At 37.9% G+C, this 24,688-nt stretch overlaps 2 long non-coding RNA genes across 2 annotated transcripts in view; one reads left to right on the top strand and one right to left on the bottom strand.

The window, feature by feature from the left end:
* The window catches only part of LOC309488218, a 513,708-nt gene that overhangs the window by 275,944 nt on the left and 213,076 nt on the right, over window positions 1-24,688 (bottom strand). The gene's annotated exons all lie outside the window — the stretch shown is intronic.
* On the top strand, window positions 13,693-14,178 carry LOC309487483. Its single transcript, XR_014201864.1, has 3 exons — window positions 13,693-13,750; window positions 13,958-14,022; window positions 14,123-14,178. It is a non-coding gene; the product is annotated as an uncharacterized lncRNA (long non-coding RNA).

Here is a 24,688-nt window from a genome sequence, read left to right as displayed (position 1 = left end):
TGTATTTTTTGTTACTCAGATCTTTTCAGAATGTGCTTCAACAGATCTTTTCAGCATATATTATTATTTACTGTTAATCTGTTTTAAAACATAATAAAAGTCTTTATTCTGCAAGTAAATGACAAAAAATATTTTAATTTAAATTCATCTCTAGTTTCAAATCTTTGTGCATATTTGAAGTCTGAATTATGGATGTTTCCAAAGCACATTTTATTCACTTGCAAATTGAGCCTCTGATTGAAAAGTTGAAAGTCTGAGCATAATAAATATCCAATTAGAGTGGGTTTGTGTAAAAATGTCCAATATCTTATGTGTATGCAAATCCTGTCTGTGGAAAGCTTACTTCTGTTGATGACAGCAAATTTTTACTTCTTTGTGAAAAAAACAGAGAGGGTCAGCTCTCTAAAACTCTAAAGCCCAGGATCATATCATGCATTTTTAATGGGTTAGTGATACGATTAGAATTTCACAGGGCTGAACATCTTGTGCATGTTTAATTTTGATTGACAACCACAAATGCACCAAACAACTGATTCAGGAGGTGGGGACAACAAACTTGAAATCGTAATCTATGTTGCTATAGTGTAATAATAGGAATGTATCTGTCAGAAAAAAGAAAAAAAAAAAAGAAAAAAAAAGAATTAAGAGCCAATATTTGTGGCCTGCAATAGATTTTCAATTATTATTTTCTTTCTTTTTACCTTTATGAATCATAAAACAATCCATTTAAAGAAGCAGTGAGTGATTTCTGAGAAACACTGTTGATGTTTGAAATCAACCCAAACAAATACACCCCCTCCCTTCATTGCGCTGCCCACAAAATGCACGATCACACAATGCAAGAGTGGATGTCTCTTTTCATCTAATTTTTATCAAAGCGAAGCAAAAAAATGCTTTACGAAAAATAAAGCAAAGAATACGTATTACGCCTTTCCGCTTGAGTCTCTCCACCACGGGAAAGCTTTTCTAATATTAACACGGGTCCTAAAACCAACACAGACTCATTGGAAAAACGTATGTGGCAGCATTGATACCAATACGTACATATCACTGCAGTTTCTAACAGAAATGAACACTAAAGGCAGTAAAACAGCAAGCGCTTTTAATTGTTTTCATACACTATTATGGTTGCAGGGGCAGATTATGGTTTAATAAAGATTTGTTTTCACGCGGATCCTTGCACAATATTACGTTTTGACCTCAAAACCTTTACCATAGTGATTCTTGACCTTCATCATAGTGCATGATTTGTAAACGAACATATTTTGGAGTTTGCATCACTTTTTTTGTATTGTGATGTTTGGGCTGATCCACTTTCAACAGCATTTCTCAGAAATAGCTTACATAGAAAATAACACAGAATATCTGAAAGACTAAATGCTTTACATGTAGGCAATTCATAATTTCTTGTTAGTCATAGCTGGCTCTGAAATTTGATATAGCATTATAGAAGAGCAAACACTAGAGAGACCTTGCAGATCTGTTGATTCAGTCTCATGATGGGAAATAAGTCGGTTGACAAACACATAAAATCACTCATTAACCATCCACAACACTTTCATTGATTAACCAAGATGTGTTCAAATTAAGGATGCTATATTGGTACCTTTAAATCAAACATTTCAATTGAATCAATTAACCGAAATAATGTTATAAACAATTATAGCTGTTAAGTTTTTTAATTCAAATAATCATCAAAAACTAAATTTGCAAATAGTGAATGTAACTAAACATTACATTTTATTTAAGTTATATTTTTACTGGACAAGAAATAACTTCCATATCCATATACCACAAATCATCTCTCTGTAATATATTATATTCACTCTAATGGAACATCCCAATCAGTTTTAGATTAAGTTCACATTTTGTGTCTTTGAGAAAGAAAGCGATCTGTCAGCAACAGTATAGCACCGTGGGCAAACATGGATAGAGTCTCATCTGCCAGAACATTGGAGAAAGAGTTTGAATTAGCCTGGAGGAGGATAAAAGGGAAAAGCTCTACACAATTAGTTTGCTATATAGTAGCTGTCACTAACTTCGTTCCCATCTCATTGTTTTATTGCAGGTTATGCAGAAGAGTGATTTGCTTGCTTCCTTCTTGGAAGTCTGCCAAATCTCTGTCTCTTTTTCTTTGTCTCTCTCGCCCTTTTCCCTTAACTCCAAAACAATTAAACTTTTCCCCAACTAGATTCTCTATCCATAAAGGCAAAATAAAATTTCTGTACTTCCTCTCTCATGACATTTTAAAATGCCTGTTTTCTAGATTTGTGATTGTGTGTTCTTCTGGATGCCCCGCTACAGTAATTAAACATTTCATTAGGGCCGGATCCAAGTTTCTACTTGTGAAACAGTTCAAACATCCTTACAATTTACAATGCTCCTAAACTGTTAAGATACATTTTAAACCGAACTATTCTTCATCAAGCACTGTTAGTTTATAATATCACACTTTGAAAGGTCAAATCTCAATTGCTGAGTTTCTGAATCACACAGAATATCTAAAAGCTTTACATGACGTAGGCAATTCATAATTTCTTGTTAGTCATAGCTGGCATTGAAATTTGATTTAGCAATATAGAAGAGCAAACACTAGAGAAACCTTGCAGATCAGTTGATTCAGTCTCATGATGGGAAATAAGTCAGTTGACAAACACATAAAATCACTCATTAACCCTAACCCTAACCCTAACCCATCCACAACACTTTCATTGATTAACCAAGATGTGTTCAAATTAAGGATGCTATATTGGTACCATAATGGTTGTCGGACAATATTACCGACTTTGTCGTCATCTAATACTCACTTAAAGCAAACACTTTAAAACACGAATAATTTAATAACATAATGTACATCGTTAAAAATTTTGTGGTAAGTGAGATTTTTTTTATTTATATTGTTACAGTCACGGGACAGAAGACCAGACCAAATCAAAAGATAGGCTCAGTGGGAGTTTTTCTTGAGCCTGGGGTTTTCCTATGCACCATATTTCAAGATGGCAGGAAGATAGAGGAATCCATGCTGGAATTCCTGGGGCCTGTACCATGAAGGTAGCTGAACAAACTCGAGGTTACAGGATTAGTTTTGAGTTGACAAAACCAAACCGATGCAATCAGGCTTTATTGGTACAGTACCATGATGCAGCTCATCAACTTTCTCTGTCAACTCAGGCTTTGATCCTTAAGCTATGATTACTCCACGCGCGCGTGCACATAAAAGAGTGACGTCGACACTGAACAACCAATCGCGGGTAGAGCGAGAGCGATATATTTTTCCGCGGAGGAGCAAGAGATAATCTTTCAGAATTACGATGACTTTATGTATTTCAAGCTCGAAACAATACGGTCTCTGCTGCCAAAGCAAGAGAAGACTGTTGGAGAAAGATTGCTGATTGTTAATGTGTAAGTTAAACAAATACGTTCTATATTTATGTAAAATTATGTATGTATGTGTAGCCTATATGTGTAATATAGCCTATAGCCTGTTTTTATAATATATAAAAAATGATACATGCACATTTTTTATATATTATAAAAATAGGCTATAGGCTATATTACACATAGGCTACACATACATATATACATAATTTTACATAAATATAGAACGTATTTGTACTACTAAGAAAGCTAGGGAATCCTATCATAAGATTAACAGAATAATAATAAAGATTTAAAATAATTCTTAACATGTATTATATAGTACATTTGTGAAATTTGCTTTTTTTTTTATAAAAAAAATTGTTCATGTGATGTCACCCTATCAATATATCTTACCGGCAATTTTATAAAAGCCCTCTTTTATGGACATGGCCGATAAATGTCCGGGGAACACTATTAATGAAACTATTCATGTACTCCTGCAGAGCGAGGACCACCTTACGAATGGTTCGACAAACCGTGTTTTCCCCTATAGCTTCTGTGCGTCACCCACCGTGCAAGTATGTACCACTTGCAAAAAAACGCAACGCAATACCATTTGCGGTACAGTAAGTGCATGAATTCGACGTGTTAAATTCTTTATGTGCGGCTCAAGAAGTTCGCAAAGATAAGACATTCCTTCCGCGGAAAATCTGTATCTTTCATACAAGTAACTATCAGGAAAGGCAAGGGGATTTTGTCTGGCTAAAAACTCTTTCTCTACGAAGTGACCGTCAAACAATTTGCGCTGAGATGTCCACAGGATTTGGAAGAAAAGGTGAAGTCATTGTAACAGACGGTGGTAGTGGCACAATGGATAAGACACATGCCTTTGGTGTGAGAGACCTGGGTTCGAATCCACTGTGAGACACCAATGTGTCCCTGAGCAAGACACTTAACCCCTAGTTGCTCCAGAGGCGTGCGACCTCTGACATATATAGCAATTGTAAGTCGCTTTGAATAAAAGCGTCAGCTAAATGAATAAATGTAAATGTAAACAGACACTGGGAATAAGTTACATCACCTATATGTTTCTTTGCGCTCATCTGATTGGTCAAACTTCAGTCTGAGATCTTGAATCCAGAACACAACCTGCCCCGGAGCAGGTTAGCCGTGCAGCGTAAGATACCATGGCAACGAACACCGATTAAAGCCAAGCTACTTTCATAGTACCTAAAACCCAGGGTTGGCGGAAACTAAACTGAAACATAGCTGGCTAGCCACCTAAACCGGCTTCATGGTACAGGCCCCTGGAGTACTGTTGTTTAACGACATTAGATGATCTTGTCCTTATCCGCTAGCCTAGAAATCTGGACGCACCCTAGTGGCAGCAAATTTTATTTTGCAGCAAGGGTGTTTTAGCAACTCTCGGTTGGATTTCGAGCTGGAAAAAAACAAACTCTAGTCAGGCCAATCACATCGTGTATAGAACCGGCGAGCGGGCTTAACATAATGACGACAGAGTTGCGACGGTTCCCTGCTACTTGAACAAAGAATGGCTGCTGCCCTTTCGGCTTTGGCCGCGACTCTGGAGGACTTGGAGTTAACATTTCTTTGAGAAAAGAACAAAGAACGGCACTTAAGTCATTCTTAAAAAAGGAAGATGTGTTTGTAGTTTTGCCGACCAGATAGGGCAAAAGTTTAATTGATCAACTTGCTCCGCTGGTGGGAAAACGCTCTGGTTGGTTGTAGCGCTATATTGCTTGCAGAGGGAATTTGAAAGACAACCGTTTATCTCGCCCCTCGGATTGAGCCCTGCCAATGGTGAGTTCCCAGACCCAACATCTTGATGTGGGTCTGGCTTGCCAGGCTACTTATCGGCGATGTCTGCCATCTGTTGTCAGGGATAGAGGGATGTGAGATACTTGAGCAATTTTTGGACCTCGTTTTGTGGCTGTGAGGTTCCGCATATTCTGTTGAACCATCGGTTTCATCATCTCAAGACTACAGTGAAACCATTACAAGTTCCCTCGTCTCGGTCTGTCCTGATTCAACCATATAGTCAGTTCTAGTCAAAGAACCGCTAGTTTCTTCAACCATCATTGCCGTCATGCCAGAACCCTCAGCTGTCATGGTCGTCACACCTGAGTATCCTAACATTTCCCAGTTCAGGAAAGCAACTTCCCCAGCCTTTCACCGGGCACTGAAGGTTGTATCCAACAGAGCGGGCCTAATATCTAAATTAGCGGATCCTCTCATCGTATCTATAATATCTTTTCGGTTTTAAGGAATCACTCCACTCATCGGTTCCTCGGTCCAGAGTCCGTTCCAGTGAGTGAAATCTCAGAGTCCATTCCAGTGAGTAAAATCTCAGAGTCCATTCCAGTGAGTGAAATCTCAGAGTCCCTTCCAGTGAGAAAAATTCCCCAGTCCGTTCCAGTGAGAAAAATTCCTTAGTCTGTTCCAGTGCGTGGGATTCCAGAACCTGCCCTCTTCCTGTATGCCCTGGTGGAATCGAAGAGGTGGTCCTTTCCGTTTATGTAGCTGCTGTTATGTGTGTTTGGGCCACACACAACTTGGCTCCAGCCCTTGACCAGAGTCCAGTGATGGCTCAAGCCCCTCACCACAGTATAATGATGACTCGGACAGCCCCCGAGCTCAGTATCGAGCCCATTCCGGCCCCTGAGTCTGCATTGGAACTCACTGAGCCTGTATCGGAGCCCGCTCTAACCCATGAGCCTGTATCAGTCAACTCTAGTCAATGAGTCTGCTCCAAAGCCTGCTCCTTTCTGTGAGTTCACTCCAGAAATCAGATTAGTCTATGAATCCGGCCGAGATTTAACTTCAGACCACAAGTCCGTTCCTGAGTCTACTGTAACCCATGAGTCAGCTCAAGAGCCAACTCACAATCCAGAGTTCATTAATGAGTTTGTTTCAGAGTTCATTCACAAGTTCGCTCATGAGTTCAGTCAAGAGTCCTCTCCAGAGTTCAATCGAGAGCTCACTCCAGAATCAGCTCATTTCCCAGAACTTAGCTGGGAGCTCACTCAATTCCCTGAACTCACTCAGGAGCGTTACCCTGTGCCCGCTCTCGTCCCAGAGCTCCTGTCTCAAGTTCCCTCGTCTCGGCCACGAAGGCCAGCCAAACCTCCTTTCCTCCCTGCTCCTACATTGCGGTGAGAATGACCGTTACTAGCCTCCTAACCATGGCCAGAGTGCATCTGCCCGTATCTCCCTGTTCACCTCCCTAACACCTGCCACAGCTCCAGGACGTTCTGTTTTGTGACAGTTACCATACATTCCTATTTCAAATAAATGTTATTTTGAACTTTCTATTTAATAAAGAATCTTTTAAAAAAACACACAAAAAAACATGGTTTCCACACACACAATAATAATAATAATAATAATAATCAAGCAGCACAAATTATTTCAAAATTAATCATTATAAGAAATATTACTTGAAAACCAAATCAGCATAATAGAATGATTTCTGAAGGATCATGTGACACTGAAGACTGGAGTAACGGCTGCTGAAAATTTAGCTTTGCCATCACATTCAAATTATTTTATATTCTAATCATATTTCACAATGTTTGAGTCAATGAGACTTATTTCAGAAATATTTCCACATTTCTAAACTTCTCAACAGTAGTGCCTTACAATGGTTCTTATCTTAAAGACAGGTCTTTCTCTGTAGCTTTTTCTGTAAGTTTTCCTCATCCTCAGCTCCTATTATTAGTGGAGTACTTCAGGGTTCAATACTGGGCCCGCCATTTATGACATGGCATTATTGTACGTCCCCTGATCACGTCTAAAAACTAAGGGTGATAGAGCCTTTTTAGAGCACTTATAAAATCAGCTGCCCTTTGACATCCGCCTTGCACTTTCCAGTATACTTATTTAAACTATGTTGAAAACGTTTCTTTACGTACAGGTATTTTTGTATTGAATTTGTTTTATTATAATTGTATTATTTCTGTTCAACACTTTGCGGTTTTAAAATGTGCTATATAAATACAGTTTACTTACTTGTACTTACAGTGTAAACTTAAACTTAAATGATAAATGTAGTAATTTATCGGTTACAGACCATAATATTAAAATAATTAAAGGCTTAATGACATCGGTTAGAATTTTAATATCAATGCATCCTTACCTCAAATGTGTGATTTTGTTGGAGATAGTGAGAAAAAGATGGGCTGTTGTTCTTGGTTTTTGGGAGGGGGCTAATGTGCCGGGGCATGTGCCCCGAATGGCCAGTCAGTAACCCCGTCCAGTATTACCTTGGTTTTAATGATTGCTTCTTGGGCAAGAAAACAATAATTCTCCAAGGTACCCAGGGATGATAAGTGAGCGGCTGAGATCAAAGCAGGATGGGCGGCGTGTGTTTTGGGTAGCTGTGAGTCACTGATGGAGATGTTGAGTGTTGTCCATTTCGATGAGATTTATGTAAAGCAATATGTCTAATATGCTGCTCCTCACTCGTCCTCTCTCTGAAACTCGCTTTCATCTTGTTCTATGATTAATCAAACAATGTTTGTATGTGCGGCCCCTCGAATGGAGTGAGCGTCATTTCATGTGGTGTGTTGTATTTTCTCTAAACACATTGATAAAGACACTGCACACATCTATGTGAGCGTGTGTGTGTGTGTGTGTATGCCCATGTGTTTCTCAGTAAGGGGTGACTATAACAAGCATCCAACAGTCTTTCCACTCTTGTGAAGCCAAGATCAGAGACGTGTGTGTAGCCACTGGTGGCCCCTTAATCCAAGAGAGTCTCTGCAGATGGGCCTGAAAACACTGTTTACCTGTGTCCTTTGTCTTTCTCTCTCTGTCCCTCAGGTCCGAGATGCATCTCATTGTGTGTATTTATAGAGCATTCAAAAAGGACACATGGAAAACAGGATTTGCTTGCCCTTTTAAAATAGTCTATAGCTTCCTCCCCAGTTCATGCAGATAATTAATGAAAGTTGACATGCAAAAATGGCTAATTCAAAAATCATCATGGTTTTGACATCAGATCCAGCCCGTCGATCAATGGAAAGAGCTGTTCGTTAGCATTCCCATTGATCACATTGACATTGCTTGATTGTCACAGAACCTTAATGTTCATAATGATAGAATATATATTTATAGTATTGATATTTGTATTATACATATTTAATTTATATTTATACATTTATAAATGAAATGGGTAAGATGCACTCTAAACAGATAGTTTATTATTAACTATTTGCAACTATTTGGTTTTATTTAAACTATAATTTTTTGAAAATCTATTTATTCAAATTGCCTAGAACTGCCATAAATCTCTAGTGAAAACAATTACATTTATGTAGTTAAAAAGTACGAACATGGTGGAACAAGTGATATTTAATTAGTTAAAATGTAGATTAAAATATTGATTTATTGATGATACATATATAAACTTGTTTTTGTGTATTAAAAAAAAAAAATTCAGATTCTTATACTATTACAGAAATAAAATAAAAAGTTGTACCCGTTTCATGTATGTATGACTGACAAATATGTATCACAGTTTATTAGTATTATTATTTGTTAAAACTGTTTATTCCATATGGATGAAAATTTTGAGAATGATTGAATGATTGAATGAATGAATGAATGAATGAATGAATGAATGAATGAATGAATGAATGAATGAATGAATGAATGAATGAATGAATGAATGAATGAATGAATGAATGAATGAATGAATGAATGAACAAACGGACGAAAGAGACATCTGCAATATGTTGCTTGCAAATTAATTCTAAAAGCATTTAACTGAGGAAGATGCTTACCCAAGAATACAAGATAGTTATACCGGCAAGGGTTACATGCTAACCAGCCAAACTTTGACCCTTTTAGTTAATGGTTTGAATTACACCATCATGCAGTGTTAGCCAAATAGAAAATAGGACATTTTCATATACTGTATAAGTCAATAAGTTACAGTTTCAAAAACGGCCTGTTTAATTCTAATGGTCACAGAGGGAGTGGAAAATGGTCTCGTAAAACTAAATGATGACAATATTCTAAGAGCTAAAACAGAGTAGAATATGGCCCAACTAATTATACACTCTGAAAACAAATGCATATGCTATCATTCATAACAGTCCTGCTTCTGTATATGAATGGGTCAATTTCTAGTGTGCATGTGATATTAATCTTCTGCACAAAATCTAATCTGCACATAACATGAATTAAAAGAAATACATGCAGTCAAACCTGTGTTACTATAGTTAAATAGTAGTCTCTCTCTCTCTCTCTCTCTCTCTCTCTCTCTCTCTCTCTCTCTCTCTCTCTCTCAGGACTAATAATTCCTGAATGTCCTCAATACACTATAGCTCTGACAATGAGCAATTCAAAGACAATGTCAAGAGGAATGAAGTACACCAGACAAACTCGCAATGCTCCAGGCAACAGCTGTGAACTTAATTGGGTTTAATTCATTGTTCACTCAACAGAGGGAAAAGAGAGCAGAGCTGAGGAAGCAACTGAGGAAAACCAACACACTGACGTGCTCTTTGACAGGCAGGTTTGCTGTGACTGATCGCAAGTTCCCGATGCCCGCAAAAACACATTTACACTTCAAAGAGTGCAGAATATTTGTTTAAGATATTCCTCTTTTTCTTCCTCTTTTGTGGGTATTTCTGGCAAGGTGACAACAAGAAAAAAATCTAATCATTGAAGACAGAGAAATTCGTTGAGACAAATGTTAACCGAGAAACAGACAAGTGTAAAAAACACTTCTCTTCTCAGACCGAACCTTTACAAAGCCTTTCTCACTTGGCATTTTCAAAATAACGCCACTTGGATTTTCAGATAGATTGAAGAGGATTGTGGGAAGCCATTTCACTAAACAAAAAACACACAATCTTTGTCATGGTTCTTTCTAATCCTTAACCAATTCTACACAGTACTTTAGAGTAAAAAGACTCAAAAACATCCTACCAAATCCCAAGGATCAGAGTTGGGGAATGTGATATCTGTCAGGAGTTATAAAACAATGGAGCACACGAGACGGGAGTAGCGAACTTCATCCATAATGTTTATTCTTCACTTCCGTTCTCACACACATTACGTCAGAACACAACAGTTCAACAGATCAGACTTCCTGTTAAAAATAGTAGTCCCAACACAATTCTACTTATGTACACAATAAGTTTTAAAAGTAATGCGTTGCAATATTGCGTTACTCCCTAAAAAGTAACTAATTGCGTTAGTAACCTTTTATGGAAATTAATGCGATACATTACTTTTTTCAGCTGGGCTGGCTTGTTTGTTTTTTAACAAAGGCCTTTCACACCAAAGTGAAATAATTAAGCCTCAGGCTTGAAAAAATGCTATTTACGGCTGTACAGAGGGCACAGCTCAAACAAAAGAATATGATGCGGAAGAAGCTCAACAATCTTACTTCAGCAGTAAAACAAAAAATGAAACGTGATGTTTATCTAAAGTCATTTTAGCTTATTAGTGAGGTTGAATTAGATCATAGAAGGTCAGCAGCAAAGACATTGGTTAATAAAGTAAGATCAAATACATAAAGTATTTTGTCTCTGCATGCACAAACTCTCGATTTGATCTTAACAAGAGAGGTGTAAGTCAATAATTGGGAAAACAAAGTAACTTGCATTACTTATTTGAAACAGCAACTCAGATATTTTGATGTAAATTTAAAAGTAATGCATTACTTTACTAGTTACTTAAAAAAGTAAATATACGGAACTCGCATTACTTGTAATGTGTTACTCTAACACTAAGACTAAACCTATGAAACATTTTCAAGCCATATTCTATATTTTTGTCCAAATAAACATACTGGCTCACCTGAACGTCCACAAAAGCTTCTCTATCTACTTTGGAATGTCTTTACTGTGGCAGTCAGCAACAGAAGAGCCAATGTCATTTCTGACGTCCATCTTTCTGCAGTCTTCACCGCAGCCTCGTAAAACAGCACCGGGACTGACGTTATACGACATCCCATAATATCCTAGTCATGCATCGATAGGTTGTGTAAGACGGGTAAAATCGTTATGATTAACTACTTATTTCTTCAAGTTATTTATGCATGCCCATTACAGGAAAACATGCCTAAAGAGACACATTGATCCCATCCTTCCGGAGTAAAAATGTCTTTATTGTATTTCAGCTAAGAAGCTCCTTTATCTTGCTTACAGTATCGACATCAAAGCGGGGCTGTTTACAGACTAGAGCCGGTCCACATTGATGACTTTGATGGGACATGGAGCTGCGAGGGATTTCTTGTGATCTGCATGCGTGTCCAGCCCCTGCTATTGGAATATCTTTCTTTTTTTCTTTTTTTCTTGAAAGAAAATAAAGAATTTGAAGAAAATAAATAAATAAATGAACCAATAACACATAAAACCTCAATTAACTCACTAGACATTTTTAGAAGAAACCAAGAGTTGATAGATCTGAGATAAATCTGAAAAAAGGAAGGTCAGTCATGAGTATTTTACCTTACTGAAACTGATCATCAGTTTACATTGTATTTTAAAGGTTGTTATAAAAAAAAGAGAACAAATGGAAATGCTAAGTGTTATCTACAATGTGATGAACTGTTTTCAGTTTACTAAGAGCCAGAGCTCTGTACAGCTCAATGAAAATTAAATTTCTGTTTATTGACGCAACTGAGGAGGTCTATAATAAACCTGGAGAACAGTATCTGTTAGCAAAACATGGCTACTTTTTAATGGCTGTCAATGGAGAAAGATGTTGTACCATAGGGCAATGCTAACCAGCTAAACATGGTGGCAATAATAAGATAACTTAATTTATTGAGTATTTATTTACATTTTTCACACGAAAATGTCTTGTCAATGGTTGAAGTCCAAAAGTTTGCTGTCTGCTCATATATATACTCGCCAAAGCCAATTTTATTTGCATTTTTAATTTGTGAGTGTTAATTTTGGACCCTGGATTGGACAGAAAGAGGGGTAGAGAATGAACACACTGTGGTTATTTCACTCCCACAAAATCATAACTCAGTCTTTGCCAAACAAGAGGACCTATTTACATTCGTGTGGGTTTGTGCTTCCTACTTACAGATGGAATGACTAGGATCTGCATGTCTAAAAAAGCTTTCATACTGCAATCAGCCACCCGACACGCTCTGCCAAACAAAGCCATCAATACACATACTCATTTCACCTGGTTAGTGCAGAATACTTTGACACACACTTTATGTGAACACCATTTTATCACTCTGCTCTTTCATGTGGATATCTCGCCATGTGGCTAACTGGACTTATTTCTCGACAATTCTCGACTCATAGCAGGAGAAAATAGCTAATAGGATCTCCGGCATGATTTACGGCACATCCGAAATGTTGTGTGATAAAGGGAGTTTAATACCACTGGTCATCCATCTTCAGATTTGTGATGTAGTGGTGCAACATATAGAGGGGTTCATAGCAGTAATAGCACATACACTGTTAGATTGTAATTTCTACAGTTCTTTACTTTAAATCATCCAGTATTATACAGCTATTTCTCTTTACAGTAAATAACTGTGATTCCCATTGCATCATGGGAATTTTCTGTGACGTCAAACACCACATACAGAGACTTACTGTTTTTTGTTTTTTTTTGCTGTATTTGACGTAACACAACGGCCTCTGGCACCATTCCATCGTGCTTTTTATTTCCTAATTGTTGCCTTACACCGCATGGTTACAATGCTAAACAGCTAGTCTATATTGGACACATTGAAGCGACCGGACCATTAATGCAAATTGCAAACCTGTTTGTCCCTTGTCAGAAATAACGCAAGCGCTTGGACTCGGAGTAGCCTACCGTACGTCAGAAATAACGGGGCATCGCTATACACTGTCTGTGATTTGTCATGTCGCACTGGAGCATCCAGTGTAATATCACTGAGTTTTGACTGTCTTTTGTTGGATCGCGCCGTTCGTGTCTGGCCCGGGGTAGAGACGGAATTCACTTCACCGAGAGAGAGACCAGCAAGCAAGGTAAAAACATTCTGTGTGTGATGACAGGTTTGCGCACCCGAACTTTACCACGGTAAACTGCGCTAACGTTTCATTTGACAGACTTTAGATTATTGAATTGTCGAGTTAAAATACGCCAACGAGCAACGTTTAGTTTACATTAACATTAAATTAACTAATGTGAAATTCTGTTATGGTTGTAGCTAATGTTGGCCTACTGATGAGAAAATAACATTGTATGTTAGCTAACAAGTTTTATGGCTAGCGGCCACTTAGAATTAGTTTGCAAACTATAACATATTATAGTTTTTTTTTTAATGGAATTTAATATTTACTGCAATTTTTGTATGTGTTGAAAGGCAACTGCAACAAAGCGCCAGTTCGCGCCAGTGACTTCTAGCAAGATTCCTGAGGTAGGCCTAAGCTCTACTTGAAATCATATTTTTGATATATTTTGACATAAGTTTGCTGAAATGATTAGCAATATGTGATAAGTGCTTTGGAGCCACTGGTGCAGACTAGGTGGCATACAACATCATACAAAATCTCTATAAAATTGGCTAACTTCATATCAAATAAGTGACCTTTGCATCAAGTCTAACATTATATTTATTACACAGCAAATGAACCAATCAGAAGATGGACCATTTTCAATGTACAGTCTCACCAGATTAAATGTATCCAGGTAAGCACTGCAGTAAAACTCTCACTAATTCATTCATACCAAATCTAGCATTCTAAACAACTTAAGTTTATATTTTTGCATTATTTTAATATTTTATTAGGCAGAAGACTCTCTACCATTGCAGTCCCACCTGACCAGGAAGATCCTAATATCAGCGCACAGGTGGGTTACTGTAGGAAGGAGAACGATCATCACACAGTGATTTATTGCATGTCTTACTGTGTATTTGTCTCAAACCGGAACCCCTTCACTGCAGACAAGCTGAAATGGGCTAAATCATCGATTTCAGTCTTTCTCTCTATGGATCTCACAATTTTTTTGACAGAATTTAGGATATGCAAGTATTAAATTTAATATGGCATAATTTTATTAAATTTAATTATTTTGATGATGACTTTTACTCCAATGCTGTGGAAAAGTTTCTTGAGCATCAAAGAGACTTCTTTAAAAAACATTAAGACACTTAAATACTTATTGTGGCCACCAATGTAGGATACATGAATCCAACATTTTTTTGTAAATAATTGAAAATATTTTGAAGGTGGGGTTATGTGTCATGTATTGTGAAAAGAACACTGTTTTGTCCTGTGTTGGATATTTCCTTTTTGACTGCTTAAAAATGTATTTATATTCTGCCGTTGTATGAATATAATGGTTGATATTTCATTATAATAACTGTATAAGCTAAACAATCAATGACTCTATATTCATTTTGTCAAATGCTAACGTGTTTTTTTTAACAATGTGTACAGTGAAGGACAGCACATAATGTGTTAATTGAACACATTTACACATCTTTGTGCTAACCTTTCTGACATATTTACTTTGTTAAAATCATTAACACAATGAATGAGTTAAAATTAATACAAAAAACGTTGTCCCTAAACTCACCCATTAATGTGTAAAAATTTAACACATCATTTCCAGCATTATCAGACTGTTTTTTTTTTTGTGACATATATGAAATGTAAAAAAAAAAAAGTATTTTGTAATAATTTTGTCTAATTGATTTGTATGTCAGTAGTACTTATGTGGATCAAAATAAAATTAATTCTATATCAAAATTATGAAATTAATAAATTTTTAGTACAAATAAAAATAATAACAGTAGTGTACTGATTAGCTTAGTTTTTACTGTAATGCACTGTATTACACAATTACAGTACCATGTAGTTACTGTAAAACTGAAATACGGTAATGGTATTGTAAATCTTAATTACAGTAACTTACTGGCAACAGTGTTGCCAGCGAGTTACTGTAAAAACCCCTTGAAATGTTTAACAGTGTGGTTAATTCAGTATCAAGGCATGATTTCACTGGAACAGATTAAATCATACTGTATCTTAGTGAGACTTTGAGGAAATCTCAAACCAAATACGATTCACATCAAGCCCCGAGGCTTTATATTTTGCTGACAGATACTGGATAACAGGAATTGCAGTGCTAAAATTGGAGTTTTGCATTGGCTGACATCATTCTATTCAAATATCCTGTATCTTTTTAGGTTATCATATCTATTTTCTGTCCATGTTGGCCTAAAACTTAAGCTTGATCCAGAAAGAGGCCATATAGGCAAGCTTTACTGAAAATACCAGAGATAGAGAGGATCTGGGAGTCGACACATCACCACAGCAGTTCCTCCTCAAAACTATATTGTCAGTATGACATACTACAACTATCTGCTCTGCTACATAAAGCAGCCACTAACTGAGATTGATGTAGATGAGTCCTCAGAGCTGGTCAGATTCTCCCACTTATATTTGGGAAATCAGTATGCGCTCTGAATTTTTTAAACAGCGTGTGATGTTAATGATATTACTTCAGTCAAATGAATGGTGTTAAATGTAGGGATATGAAATATGGTTATGGATATAATATGGCCTATAGCGATATCGATTTCTAGAGAACAGGGTGGCTGATGCCAATATAATAGTGATTCATACATAATAAAATTTTATGTAGAAAACATGTTTTTGAAAGAAGTCTCTTAAAGGGATACTTCAGGATTTAGCATTAAGCTTTGTATTAGTAGAAAACCTGTAGTATTTTCGAATTACCGTGCTTTTCACCCTCATATCCCCCTGAGATGAGAGATTTATGTATTTTTTGTCTGGAAAAAAATCCTCTGATGACGCAAAAATCGTCATTTTGCGTCATCGGAGGATTTTTTGGTCAGAGGCTAAAGACTACAGCCAGTAGGAGGGGCTGTCCCGCATGTGTTCAACCCGCCCATAGAGGGTGGGATCTCACTCACATCCTCTTTTTCCCGGAAATTTCCGGCAGTCGAGATCGTCCAAAATGTCCGGGATTCGGCTTTTGTTTTCTGCAGTCGCCATTCATTATTTACATGCACACCTTTTGTTTCAATCTAACTGAATTCATTCCGATTGGTGAATCTGAATGTGGTGTTTACATGAACGCTAAACAAGTGATCGGTTGATGTGCGTTTTAACATTGCTAAGAAAATTCCCGCTCCTCCGTGAGAGATACGAGACCGGTGCGCCTCGCGCCGTTCTCCCGCGCCCCTCAGCCTCGTCCTGCTCGCCACAGTAAACATAATGAATGGCGACTGTAGAACGCAAAAGCCGAATCCCGGACATTTTGGGCGATATCGAAATCCCGGGCAAACTCGTCACGGAGACTCACTCACTAGTAGCCTAGCCTTGTTGTTTTCAACTGTGCTCTCTTACCGGTAGGCGTGGCATGGGAGTGGCCTCCTAGGGCAGCGAAGCAAGTGCATTTTGGGAGTTGTTGTCTTTCATCCACAGGAGCCAAAAATAAATTTTCTGGCTTTTCTCAGTCTATAAAGCTCCAAATTCAAAAATAATTTCATATTTCTTCTACATAAATGACCTGTTTTAAATACACATTCATCTTTCCAGAGGTGAAGTATCCCTTTAAGCTCATCAAAGCTGCATTTATTTGTTCAAAAATATAGTAAAAACAGTAATATTTTACTGTGATGCAAAACTTTTACTCAGGTCTTCAGTGTCACATGATATGCTGATTTAATGCTCAAGAAACATTTCTTATTATCATCAATGTTGAAAACAGTTGTGCTGCTTAACATTTTTTAGGAAACTGTGATAATCTTGTTCAGGATTCTTTGATGATTAGAAAGTTCAAAAGAACGGGATTTAATTTTTTTTTTTTTTTTTTTTTTTTACAGCATAAATGTCTCTCACTTTTGATCATTTTAATGTGATTATTAACAAAAACAAATATTACTGACCCCAAACTTTTGAACAGGAGTGTATACACACATTAATATATATATATATATATATATATATATAATGTGTGTGTGTGTGTGTGTGTGTGTGTGTGTGAACGTGTGTATACACTCCCTTTATATATATATATATATATATATATATATATATATATATATATATATATATATATATATATATGTCACATTCACGGTCTGTCATCGTCCTGTCTGCACTACAGTTCCCAGAATCCTCCTTGTTTCCACACCTGAACTCACTCCCTTCATTACCCACCTGTTCATCATCATTATCTGCATCACCTGTCTTGTGTTCATCTGTGTGTGTATTTAAGTTCCTGGTTTTCACTCTTCACTGGTTGGTCAATGTTTATGTTTGGTTTAGTCTATGCTCTGAGCACACGCTCCCCGCTGCTTGTATTTGCTATATTGAGAATTAAAACCTTTGATTTATCATCTTCGTGTTCGCCTCCTAATTCATCTACCCAGAACCTGACAGATTGACCGACCCAAAGAATATTATGGAGGAGGACGTGTTTGATGCATTTCTTTTTAATCAAAACGGGTGTTCGTTGGAGGACTTTGTTACTGTCTATCTTCATCTTTTCCAGGATGTGAGCTGGGAAGTGGATTATTTAAAGCAGCGTTTCTGGAGTGGGTTAGACGATCCACTCGCCCAGATTCTGCTGACTGAATACAGGCACCTACCCTTTATTGATTTCATGGATAAAGCTCTTTGGATCTGTGGTTCCACCCTTACTATTGAAAGTCCCGAGTCAGCCGATACCGATCCAGCCGAGCCTGCACATCACGCCAGTCCAATCGAGCCTGCACTTCACGCCAGTCCAGCCGACCCCGCACTTCACGCCAAATCCCCTGAGACTGTGAGTGTCATGCCCGCTCCGCCTGGGACAGCAAGCGTCATGCCTGCCAGGTCTGGGTCTCTTCTCATCAGGCCTGCCACCAGATCCAAGATGGCAGCTCCTCCAGAGTTTCGTCCAGTCGTCGCCTGCCCGTCAGAGCTAGTCGCCTGCCCGCCACAGCCTGTCGCCTGCCCGCCAAAGCCTGAGCCAGTGCCAGAGTTTGCAAAGCCCTCTTCACCGCTGGTCCCGTCCAGCACAGAACCCTCTTCACCGCTGGTCCCGCCCAGCACGGAGCCTTCTCCGCTGGTCCCGCCCAGCACGGAGCCTTCTCCGCTGGTCCCGCCCAGCACGGAGCCTTCTCCGCTGGTCCCGCCCAGCACGGAGCCTTCTCCGCTGGTCCCGCCCAGCACGGAGCCTTCTCCGCTGGTCCCGCCCAGCACGGAGCCTTCTCCGCTGGTCCCGCCCAGCACGGAGCCTTCTCCGCTGGTGCCTCCGTCCTGGCCACTCGAGGGACCACGGCCACCCGAAGGGTCCTCACCGCCGTGGCCGCCCGAGGGGTCCGCACCGCCATGGCCACCCGAAGGGTCCGCACCGCCAGGGCCTTATCCTCAACCTGCACCACCTTGGTCCTGTCTTCAACCTGCACCACCTTGGTCCTGTCTTCAACCTGCACCGCCTTGGTTCTGTCTTCTGTCTGCACCGTCGTGATCACCTCCTCCTCTGTCTGTCCTGCCACCATCCTGGAGTCCGTCCTTCTGAACCTGTTCCTCCTTCCCGTCACGGACTCCAGGATGCCCACCCCCCCTCCCGTATGCTGCCTTCTTCGGCGCGGGACGCGCCTTGCGGGAGGGGGGAGTAATGTCACATTCACGGTCTGTCATCGTCCTGTCTGCACTACAGTTCCCAGAATCCTCCTTGTTTCCACACCTGAACTCACTCCCTTCATTACCCACCTGTTCATCATCATTATCTGCATCACCTGTCTTGTGTTCATCTGTGTGTGTATTTAAGTTCCTGGTTTTCACTCTTCACTGGTCGGTTTGTTTGGTTTAGTCTATGCTCGGAGCACACGCTCCCTGCTTCTTGTATTTGCTATATTGAGAATTAAAACCTTTGATTTATCATCTTCGTGTTCGCCTCCTACTTCATCTACCAGAACCTGACTATATATATTAACTATATATAATAAGAGTAACTATATATTACAACTATATATAGTTGTAATCACAATTAACAAATTACAATTGCAAATCAGGTTTATTGGCAAAGTACAGACTTTCAGATGTTTGCAATAATAAAAAAATAAAAAAATAAAACAAGTTATCGAAATAGCTCAACACAACAAATGTTTCAAGTGGTTTCCCCAAATTCAACTGAAAATGCAACTTTTAATGACTTCTGTATTATTCAAACCCCTGAATAGAATCCCTCGCAACAGCACAAATCTGCAAAACAGGTGTTGTCTCAAGCACACATGATGCAACTAATCAAGGGCTTCATTAGTTACACCAGGTATGCTTGAGCTAGAACACATAAAATATCTGAACTGGCTAGGTTTCTTGAGTGTCATGTTTGACTTCATGTTAGGAATATGGCTAAGTCAAAAGAATGGTCCAAAAAGTTAAGAGAAGATATCATCGCCCTTCACAAAGAAGGAACAGGATACAGAAAGATAGCGAAGGCACTAAATGTTCCTAGATACACCATTGGAAGCATAGTTTGCCAGTTCAAAGGTAAAGAAACAGTGGAGAAAACGCCATGCCTTCAGTGAGGAAGCTGGACCTTCCAACAGGACAGTGATCCCAAGCATACCTCAAATTCCACCAATGTTTATATATATATATAATAAAATGTAAATTTATCTTTACTGAAAATTATTGGCTTAGACATTCTGTAATTCTGCCATGTTCCTCAGTCTGTGAAAAACCCCAAGATCCAGCTGAGATGAGTTTGAATGCATTCTATTGATTCACTGCGTCAAAAGGTCAAAACAAGTAGTCCAATGTCTTTTCACATGGAGAGAGAGCTGAGAAACCCCGCTGTGAGATTTGGCTCTGTGTTTGTGCCATTGTGTACGCAAGACCAAACAAGACCTTACAAATGTCATCTCTCCTTTATTCCCTATAAAAAAGATCAAATGCACCCGCACAAGAGGGCCACCAGGGAAAGCCACACACATTTTGTAATTTATAATGAAGATTATAACAAAACTTCATCTCTAGAGATTCACACATATTAATCACCTTATAATGCACATCCATAAACCCACACTGGCATTTACTTTTTCGTAAATTTGCAGGTGTTGGTGTTTTATTACAATGTTGTTTCTCGCATGTAACATCTAGATCAGGGGAGCCCAATCTGGAGATCTACGAACCCGCATACAGTAGTTCAGATCTAACCCTGATCCAATACATCTGTCAATAATTATCAAGTGCTCCTGAACACAGACATATCACATACATAGACGCCTCATCGGCCACTTGATCGTACGTCAAGCGCGCCGCCATATTGGTCTGGACAACTTGCCGTAACTCTCATAATTGGACTGAAGAAAATATCCCTGACTGTTTTGAGGTTTTACAAACCGTTGTACAATCCAAACCATTTCATGTAAGTCTGAATAGTTGTTTTTTGTTTTATTTAGTCATTATAACATTATGTTGACAACCTGTTGAAAACCGAAGTCAACTATTAATAGCTAGCGATAACGCTAGCTATGAAAACTGAGACTTTGTGAGAAATAATATAAAGTTGCTATGAAGTCTGAGTTTATATTATAGTTTATATTATGAACTAATCTACTAATTTAGCCAGTGGCACCAAGACAACACAAACCTCAAGGAAGGCTGAAGAGAGTATATCAGTGGACTGTTCTCTGCATTACCAAGAGACTGCACCTCTCCTGCATATTATATTCTGTAATTGGAGACAGAACCTTTTTTGTACTCCACACAGATCATAAACCATTGAAATCAGTTGAGAAATGTAAACTTTATTCCGCTTTTTGTCCAGAAAAGCCGCAGCTCCCCATTTACTTGTATTAGAGCAATCCTGGACCAATATAGCGGACCCATTGACGTATTGCAGCAACCATCCAAAGCAGCCAATGAGGCGTCGGTGTATTTTATATGTCCATGCTCCTGAAGATCTTAATTAGTTGGTTCAGTTGTGTTTGATCAGGGTTGGAGCTGCAGGAAGGTAGATCTCCAGGAACAGGATTAGACAAAATCTGATATTAATCACAAATATTATTATTTTTATTTATTTTTCATTCACTTACCCTCCTGTCAAATCATTAATGACATTTTTCATGCAAATTTCAATCATTACTGTTTAATATTCAGACCTTTGACGACTGAATATATAAAAACATACCAATCCTTTATTAGGATAAAGTGCATGACCGTTAAATGCAGGGCAATAAGCACATTGCCCATGTGGATATTTTTATAGTTAAACAAATGGTGAAATGTTAAAGCTGCATAAATACTGCTAAAAAGCATATACAATAAGAAATAATTTACATACATACAATAGCACGTAATGGTACAAAATACATGCATCCAGTTATGGAGGCAAGAGTCAACATCTTGACTGAGGTATTGTCCTTCAAAAAACTAACATATTCAATCATGGACAGTGGTTCCACGTGATTGAAACCCAAAAACCCAATAGAGTCAACCATGTACAACTAACTAGAATCAATTGTGTTTAACTTGAATGAATGGTTTTAGTTTAACATAAATAAATCGTTTTCATTTCAATTGAATTATTCAAATAATCCTACAATTAATAGTTTTTGTTCAGTCCTATGATTTACATAACTAACTAAACAACATTTTAGCACAATGGTAACCCACCAAAAACACTAGCATAACAGAAACTTTTAAATACCAACATAACAGAGCATTAAACATTAACAAGTCTCTCCATTTTCTCATCTCGCTAAAAATGCTTAAACTAACACTTTCTTTTAACATTCTCTCTCATAATTCAGCTCCTTTGCGAAGCATGATGGGAAGTGAAAGTCCTGTTTGATAGGGTTACTTGATTGAAACATGTTATTTCAAAGTGAAAACATCAAGTTTAGTCAAAAAGTAACTGTTTCAAGTCAATTTAACATGAAGCAATCGTATTTGAACCAGAAACCTGATACAATGTCAGAAGAAATTGTTTAAATAAAGTGAACAGCATCAAAAAATCATTTATCAAATTGAAATGTTCTAACAGCAGAGAGAGAGACTAGCATTTCAATTACATTATGGCAATTGTTTTTTATCTTTGACGCAGGTTAATGAAACTAATTAGTCTTCACTGCGCAGAAGCTTCTGGCACCCCAGATAATTGCTATTCGCTGAGATAGCAAAAGTCAATTTTGCCTCACACAGCGTCTGGGAAAATAAACATTGAAGCTTATCACTTCTGAAGCCACTACATGAGAGGTTTTACATCAACTTGGCACACTATTTCAGTCTTGGTGGCTCACACGAATCCTGTAACCTTAAAGTATGCACTTGGCATGGGTACTTGCAAGTTCACAAACAGCAACCAAAGATATGGTTTTAAAAGAGAGTCTGATTAAACAAATAACAGAGGGGGAGAAAACGGTCTCATTCTATTTCTTTATCTCAGGCAACAAGGACTTTAACCATACATTTCAAGTACATCGCATTTGAAGCAGTGCATTTTTATGAGGGAGTATAAAAATGGTGTAAATAAATAAATAAATACATTAAAAAAAAATTCATTGCACTTCCAAGTAACAGCACTCAAGCAACTTTTACATTTAAAATTCACAAACCAAAACAGTTTAATTTCTGCAAAATAACCCTTACAAAACATAAGTTCATTAAAGTGTGCTATTACTTTTAAACTAAAAATAAGAACATATACTTTTAGTCTATGTACTTCTCAGAAATATACTTAAAACTACCCTTAAGTATACTTGACTTAAACTGACAGAAAAGTCTAAGTATATTTGGCCTATACTTTATAAAAGAATAAAGAAAACAGATGTAACATAATGGTTCTGACAAAGAGGATCAAAATGATAGTTTAGTTTATTAAATAAAAGTAAAAAAGGTAATCCACAGAGATCCAAAACTCAACTAAACAGTGTGCTTCCACACAAACAACGGCAGACGAAGAACTGAAAGAACACACACATGATAATGAACAGAATTCAGACAGGTATGATCTAATTATTGAAAAACTAGTGGCGGGAAACTATGATGTTAAGCTCACTTAAAGAAAACTTGCATAGTTAATGCGTCAGATTCATATGACCACCAATACAACTTCTCAGCTCATTTTAGAAGGTTTCATTGAAGCTTTGGCAAATGTATAACATGCTTGAATGAAGAACATGAAGGTGGGTTCAACCCCAATTATTGATTTATTTATTTAGACCACAAAAATATAGAAATATAAATAAATACATAAATAAATCTTTTGAAGCAGTGCATTTTTGTGAGGGACAGAGTATAAAAATTATGTAAATAAAAAAAATATATACATTTAAAAAAACTTTCAACATACAAAAATAAGTATACTTCAAGTTAATTGAAGTATACTTAAGTAAAATTCAAGTATATTTTAAGTATATACTGCAGTAAAGGGATAGTTCACCCAAAAATGAAAATTCTGTCAAGTTGTTTCAAACCTGTATGATTTTCTTTTTTCTGCTGAGCACAAAAGAATATATTTTGAAAAATGTCGGTAACCAAACAGTTGATGGACCCCATTGACTTCCATAGTATTTTTTTTTTTTTTCAACTATGGAAGTCAATGGGGTCCATCAACTGTTTGGTTACCGACATTTTTCAAAATATATTCTTTTGTGCTCAGTAGAAAAAAGAAATTCATACAGGTTTGAAACAACTTGAGGGTGAGTAAATGATGACAGAATTTTCATTTTTGGGTGAACTATCCCTTTAAGTATACTAATATAAGTGTACTAGTAGTTGGAACAAATTATTTTTGTGTAAAAAGTATATTTTTAAGTATACTTTAAGTGTAAAAGTAGTCAACTCTGACAACACAACTAGATTACAACTGCGTTTTTCATATGTACTGCAACTATACTACAAGTGAACTTATAGGTATATTGATAGTTCCCTTTCAAGGGAACTCCCGTTGCGTCGAAATGACGCTATGGGGAACGCTTTGCGTGATGACGTCTTGAAGCACATGTCAAATCAGTCCAATGGTGTGGCGGAACGTCAGAGGCGGGTGACGTCACGTACCAGGAAGCTATAAAAGCCGGCCCGAAACAGAAAACGAAAGCTTTCTGAGTCTTCAGTTGCGCTCTGTGTTGAATCTGTCCTTGTTATTTGGTGTTGTCTGTCTATATCACATATATATATTCAGTATGGCGAGCAAGCAGCAGTTTAGAGTGTGTGTCCATCCCTGCCCGCGTTATTTAACGGGAGGTGATACTCACACTCTTTGTGTTGTTTGTTTGGGTGAGGAGCATGCCCAGTCAGCACTCGAGGGTGGTGACTGTGTGCATTGCGAGGCGCTTCCATTGCGTACGCTCCGATCCCGCTTGGCTCAGTTCAATCCCGACCAC

Source organism: Leuciscus leuciscus (genome assembly GCF_965113295.1).
Source record: "Leuciscus leuciscus genome assembly, chromosome: 23".
Classification (NCBI taxonomy): Eukaryota; Metazoa; Chordata; class Actinopteri; order Cypriniformes; family Leuciscidae; genus Leuciscus; species Leuciscus leuciscus.
The sequence above is the reverse complement of the archived record's forward strand: the minus strand, read 5'-3'. Positions and strand labels throughout refer to the sequence as shown.